The sequence below is a fragment of the Podarcis filfolensis genome (genome assembly GCF_964270895.1).
Source record: "Podarcis filfolensis genome assembly, chromosome: W".
Lineage (NCBI taxonomy): Eukaryota > Metazoa > Chordata > Lepidosauria > Squamata > Lacertidae > Podarcis > Podarcis filfolensis.
Genome location: NC_139619.1, coordinates 2722618 through 2729279, shown reverse-complemented (window position 1 = coordinate 2729279; position 6662 = coordinate 2722618).

Below are 6662 nucleotides of genomic sequence, written 5' to 3'. Positions count from 1 at the left end.
GACTGCACTGGGAAAAACCTGGGACTCTGAGCGTTTCTGCTAAAAGCGCCGCGAGGAATTCGCGACAGCTACACTCTCATCATATCACATGCTCCTTCAATGCCTTCTCCACCAATGTTATGACTCTTGCCACCTGGGGCATCTTTCCAACGAGAGTCTTTCATGACACCAGGATTAAACCTCTTTTCCGTAACATCGTACAAAAAGGTATCCGCTCACCAGACTGGCGCGACATAGTCTTGAAACTCAAGCTGCCACCCCGGGAACCTCACCCTCCCTCTCAGCCCAAGCTACCTGGTTTATCTACTCCAGCAACAGAGAAGCATGACCAAAGCGGGCCCAGCCTTCTGGCTGCTTTAGAGGAGAGGGACCTTATCTCATCCTATGGTGAGTTGCCATTAGAAGAACAGCAGGAAGTTATAAATAGGCTTGATATACTCAAGCAGCAACTTACACATGTACTTCAAGAGAAAAAAATCTCCTCAAAATCTGGTCATAGTAACCTACTAAATCAAAGGAACGCAGTCATGAAGGGGCTAACACCTCAGAAATCCCTGCCAAATATTGGGACTCCATTAACGGATGATATGGCAGTCTGCCTGACGGAAGCTCCTCATACTCCGTCGCAATGCAGTCTCCCTTCACCTCTACTAATAGATCTGCAATCAACTACTTCGCCCTTCGTCTTAAAGAGCAATGCGCCAAACACCCCTCATCTTGGAAATCTGTCAATGTCCTATTCTTCTATGCCTGACCTGGAGTCTTCAATCAGTGCGGCCCACTCAGGTGACTGTACATCCTCATCCTTTGCCAGTCAACCTCTTTTGGCAGAATCTCATTTACCCATAACCTCTTCAAGCCAATACATAAACGTTAAGGAAGCCACGGTGCAAAGAGACAGCTCAGGTCTTATTGAGGACCCTGTTGGACATATCAATCAAATTACCACCCCTTCGTTACCTTCGGTAACTTCACGCCTGGTGCTGTCTCAGACCCTTGGCAATGCCTCTCCCACCAGTAACCAGAGTAACTGACTAGCACATAGTCCCTCTCCAAACTGCTTTAATGTGCTATCCTGGAATGTGGCAGGATGGACGTCCAAACAGGATGGCGGGGATATGAAAGAGTTTTTAGCGAAATTCCAGATAATGGGTATACAAGAGACCTGGTGCCTAGAATCGTCTCCCCCCCCCCCACCATCCCTACCGGGCTATGACGCTTATGTGATTCCTGCGACCAAAACACATTTGTATGGGCGCCCTAGTGGTGGCCTGGTAACATTTGTTTCGCAGGAGCTTCAACTTAATATCTCTCCTCTCTTTTGGTTAGAGAGTAATTCCATTCAAACTTTACATATCACTAACAGCTTGGTTGGGGACTTCATATGTGTAAACTTGTACAATCCATCTACCTCCTCCCCTTCTCATTCAAATCAGTTTTGGGAGGATTTAAGATTTATCCTTGATAAATCGGTGGCTGAATTTCCAAAGTCAGAGATCTTTATAATGGGGGACTTTAATGCCAGAATCGGAGCAGACATAAGCTCATTCACCCATAAGTTGCAATTATTCATAGAGGAGGAGTGGTTTCCTACGTGGAATTCACATGATAAGACCATCAATAGGGCTGGCATCATACTACTGGAGCTTACCATAAACTGCGGGCTGCACAGCTTGCATGGCACTCCCAAAGACTGGTCCGGGGGATTCTATACTTTTCTAGGTTCGAGAGGGGCAAGCGTTATAGACTACATCTGGTCCTCTTCGGCATTTAATGATAAGGCATATTGTTTCAATGTGTTCAACAGAACCGAAAGTGACCACCTTCCAATCGCCATCTCCTTCCCCCCCCCCCCACACAGCTGGGGCTTCCCAGCTCATTCCACCTCCAGGACCCACTGATCTTAGCCCCCGGTCGTAAGAAGTGGGATATCTATCTGGAGCAAGACATAAAAGTCCTCCTAAATTCCCCTGAGATCCTAGCCTTGAAAGCTCAGCTGTTAACAACGAATGTGAATCATTTCTCAACTTTCCAGCAAATTCTAGCCTACTTGCTTCCTTCACTCACGAAATCTCCCCGTGCGATTCTAACCTGGAAGAATCAAACTTGGTTCGACCAAGAATGCAAACAGTGCAGAAGTTGGCTTAGATTTCTTCAGTCTGATATGAAATCAGACAGCTCTCAGAGCAAAATCAGGGAGTTAGCCCAATTCCGTTTATACTACAAGAAGTTGCTTCAACATAAGAAATTGCTCTTTGCGAAAGAACGCTGGACGGCCCTGTCAGTGGCCATTAAAACCCGTGACGACAAGAAATTCTGGAATTTAATTAATGCAGGTTTAAGACCCCACTCATTCATCGTTAATAATATCACAGCAGCCAGTTGGCACTCTCACTTTGCTCAGCTGTATTCCGCCCCAGATCCTGAAGTAAACGTAGTCTCTTCTCTTCCAGCATCTGCCTTGCCCACCTGGGAACCAGTTTCCCCAGAGAGATGTTTACAACTAATTAGCATGCTATCAGGGGATAAATCCCCGGGGGAGGATATGATACCACCTGAGGTATTTATATCGAACCAGACGTGGTGGGCCCCTATTTTAGCATCTCTCTTTACGACTATTAATGCTACTCTTAAGATTCCACCTAACTGGAAACAGAGCATAGTCATCCCAATATATAAAAAGGGGGACCCACAAGATCCGCGTAACTATCGACCTATTAGCCTGCTGGACATATCATACAAGGTTTACTCTAGATTCTTGTTAGAGAAATTAATCGAGTGGGCAGAAGAAACAAAGTTATTCCATCCGGAACAGGCTGGCTTCCGTAAAGGTCATAGTACATCTGGCCAATGTCTTGTTCTATTTACACTGATTGATAAATACCTAAACAGGTTCAACTGCAAACTACACGCGGCTTTTGTGGACTTGACCTCCGCTTTTGACTCCATCCCTAGAGATAGGCTATGGCAGAAGCTTAGTTACACCAACATAGATAAGAGACTCCTCCACCTTCTTATGGAAATTCATAATGACATATCGGCCAGAGTAAAATTTGGCCCTCTGGGAGCTCTTTCTGATTCTTTCCCTCTGAATAAAGGGGTCAAACAGGGCTGCCTCTTGGCCCCTTTTCTATTTAATTTCTACATTAATGACATCGTTACAACCATGATGGCCCTAAACCAATCTGCCCCCTCTTTACAACAGCGCAAGATCCCCATATTACTCTATGCGGACGACATGGTGATACTGTCTTTAACCAAGCAGGGCTTAAACAACATGCTCAGAGGGCTCATGACATATTGTGATACCAACTCCCTCAAAATCAATTTCGCCAAAACCAAAATTCTTACTTTTGGCACGAAAACTCGGAAGCCATTCTGGAAATTTGAGGGCCACTCTATTGAATATTGCTCAGCATTCAAGTATTTGGGCATCACTTTTCAGCATGGGCTTAGTTGGTCAGCTCACCTAAATATGACCATCCTGGCTGCCCGTAGAACCATCAAAGCCTTGGAGAAATTCTTCTATGCAAAAGGCGGCCAGTTGGTTCCTCCAATCAGAAAAGCATTTATCAGCAAAGTCCTCCCGATGTTACTGTATGGGGTTGAAATCTGGGGGTGGAATTTAAAAACACTACAACGGCTCGAGATTCTACAAAACTCTTTTGCACGAAAGTTACTGGGCCTCCCCAAGGGCTCGGTTGCTGCACAGTTAAGAACAGAACTGGGCCTCCCCTCTATTGTTGCGAGAGCCCACATTAGAATAATCAGTTTTTATTGCAAATTAATCAATGCCCCAGGCTCCCTACTAGCCAGGCAAGCCTTTTTAACTTGTGCTCATAACAACAAATGGTCCAAGGCCATGGAGTTTATCACGGCACGCTACTCCCTCCCAGATCTTGACACGCTGTCATCTTGGGACTATCATAATATCCGGGCCTGGATTCTTACAAGAGACGAGGCCATGGACCGGGCACAGTCCGCCACAGCTCGCCTCTCCAAGTGGCTCCCCTAAAGTGAAAGTGGTAAGATCACTGGCCAACTACTTGATAGACTTGACGGAGCCCAATTTGAGAAGAGCGTTTACCATGGCCCGTTTCCATTCCCACGGCCTTCTTGCAGGGGATTTACTTTAAGACCCCCATTACTCAGCATTTATGTCCATGCACAATGAATGAAGTAGATGACTTCATACATTTCTTTTTCTACTGCCCTATTTATGAGCTAATAAGAACTAAGCTCTTCCTCTTGATCCCGCCCACCATCACATCTAAGGAAGACTGTTTGAAATCGCTTCTTGTGGATGCAAATCCCCAAATTTCACATGGGGTTGCAATCTTTATAGTGCAGGCTTTGAAACTCAGGGCTACACTGACTGGGTAGTGTGTCCCAGACCTGGACCTGTTTTAATTCTTTGTATTACCTTTTTAACCTAATGTGCCGAGCTTATTTTGGGGCCATTATATGTTTTATATACATCCGCATTTTAGATTCCCGGCGCTGGCAACTAAATTTTTACATTATTGTTTTAGGGTAATTTTAAATGTCACAATGCCAGTAATATCGTTTGAATCTTGTTAGGTTGCTTCTCTCTAGCATTTTTGTCTTATCCTGCTATGGCTGTATGCTAATGCAATAAAGGTTTGATGATGATGATGACTCTTGCTATGGTGAAGACAAAACCTCCAAACGGGGTCAATCTGTTTGGAGGAAAATTCCTTCCTGGCTCTGAAAATGGCAACCATTATTGGACCACAACAAAGCCAAGGAATGCAGTGCCCTAGAAGGACAATGTTAGCTTACATAAACACACAGCATCATTAAATGGGGGGGGGGGGAATAAGGAGGGTTTTTCTGCAACCAACTGTGGAGCCTGGGTTCAGATACAGACAACCTTTATCGGGTCTAAAGGCCTGTCAACTTGGCCTGTTTGGATTGGCCACAATTCAAGTAAAAAGATGGTGGCAAACCTGCCACTCCCCCGTGACTGGTCTAGGACAGGGGTCAGCAAACTTACTGTGCCTCGGTCCAGTGTCTCCAGCGCCGATCGCGCAGCAGGCCAGAGTGCGGGGGAGTGCTTGCCCATATGCGTGCGCACATGCTATTTCCGGGTCAGAGGAGCATCGGAAATAGCTTGTGCAAGGACCCCTTGTAAACAAAAAGATACAAGAAAGATCCTTCTTCTGGGGCCTGCCTGGTGTTAGCCTGTGTGTAGTTCAGATTCAGAAGTTTGATTGCATTTCCTGCCATTTGGGTGCAGAGTGCTCTGTGTCAGAGCTGGCCCACACCTCCTTGCAGGCATGTCTTAAGCTTTAAGACCATGGGCCTCCAACCATTTGTGCCATATGACCAAATAAGGCAACTGTCCAACTGCAGCAGCCCCATTTCCTTTGTAAAAGACGATGAGGAACCCAACAGAGGATGAAGTACCAAGGCACTGATGCCCCTGCTATTTGCAGAATTCCAATGATCCCAGCAGAGCTGATTCTCTACTGAGGACTTGTTGCCTCAGTTGGCCGGAATGACTGACTGCAGGTACAAGGCAGGGCAGACCTCGTAGCCCCCTCAATATTTCTAGGAAGGGTGCTCAGTCCCCCCAGTATTGAGGGGACCGCCATCCCCCACCACCAGGCTGTTGCTGTGGCCACAAATGACTGTCACCAGCAGCCGTGGGAGGCCAAGGGCCCTGTTAGCCACGAGGGACATGCGACAAATATGACTGGCCACGCCTGGCAGGGGAGGCGAAGATGGAGGAGAGGGGAGGGGGAAAATTTGATTTAATCCATTTGCATACTGCAGGGTATCATAACAGGTTTCCAAACAAATAAACAACTTTTAACCAAGAGGAAGGAACCAGAATGATTGGCAACTCAAACTAGAGCAAAATCCTTAGTTTTTCACCCCATCTTAATGCAGCCTACGGGACCAAACGATTCATTTGGCGCCGGGCGTAGGTACCTGAGTGGGACGTACGACAGATGTGGATGAAGACATCTAGGTCACATTGAGGAATTTGACCACACAGACGGGCCAGTGAGTGAAAGATGAAGGAGAATTTGGAATGTTAATAACTCCTCCCACCCATCTCAGGCAAACTGGTGGGGCAGCTACATGCATTCTTGGAAAACACAAGATTATTAAATCCATTCCCAGCTGGATTAAATCCTGGCCATGGGGGCTCAGCCCGCCCCCCCCTATCCCCCATTGCCAGGTTGTAGTTATGGGGCTGCAAATGACAGTCACCTACAGCTGCAGGAGGCACACACCATAGGTAGCCGAGTGGGACATGAGAGAATCAGAACAGGTGGAGTCTTCACCATCTATCTCCTATGAGAGAAGCAACTGTGACAGTAAGGACCCCTTTCTAAACCAAAAGATACAAGAAAGCAGGGGTAACGGGTATATGGGGCTTCAGCCCCCTCAATATTTCTAGGCAGGGGGATCAGTCCCTCCGATACCGAAGGGGCCGCCACCGGCCACCGCTGGGTTGTTATGGGACTGCAAGTGGCCGTCTTGAGCAGCCACAGGAGGCATGGGATGTAGGTAGCCAAGTAGGACATGCGATGGACGTGGATGGACACACCTGGGTCACATCCGAGGAATTTGACTGCAATTTGGCAAAAAGCTGATTACAGAATAGCAGCTGCCTCTTGAATTGTGCC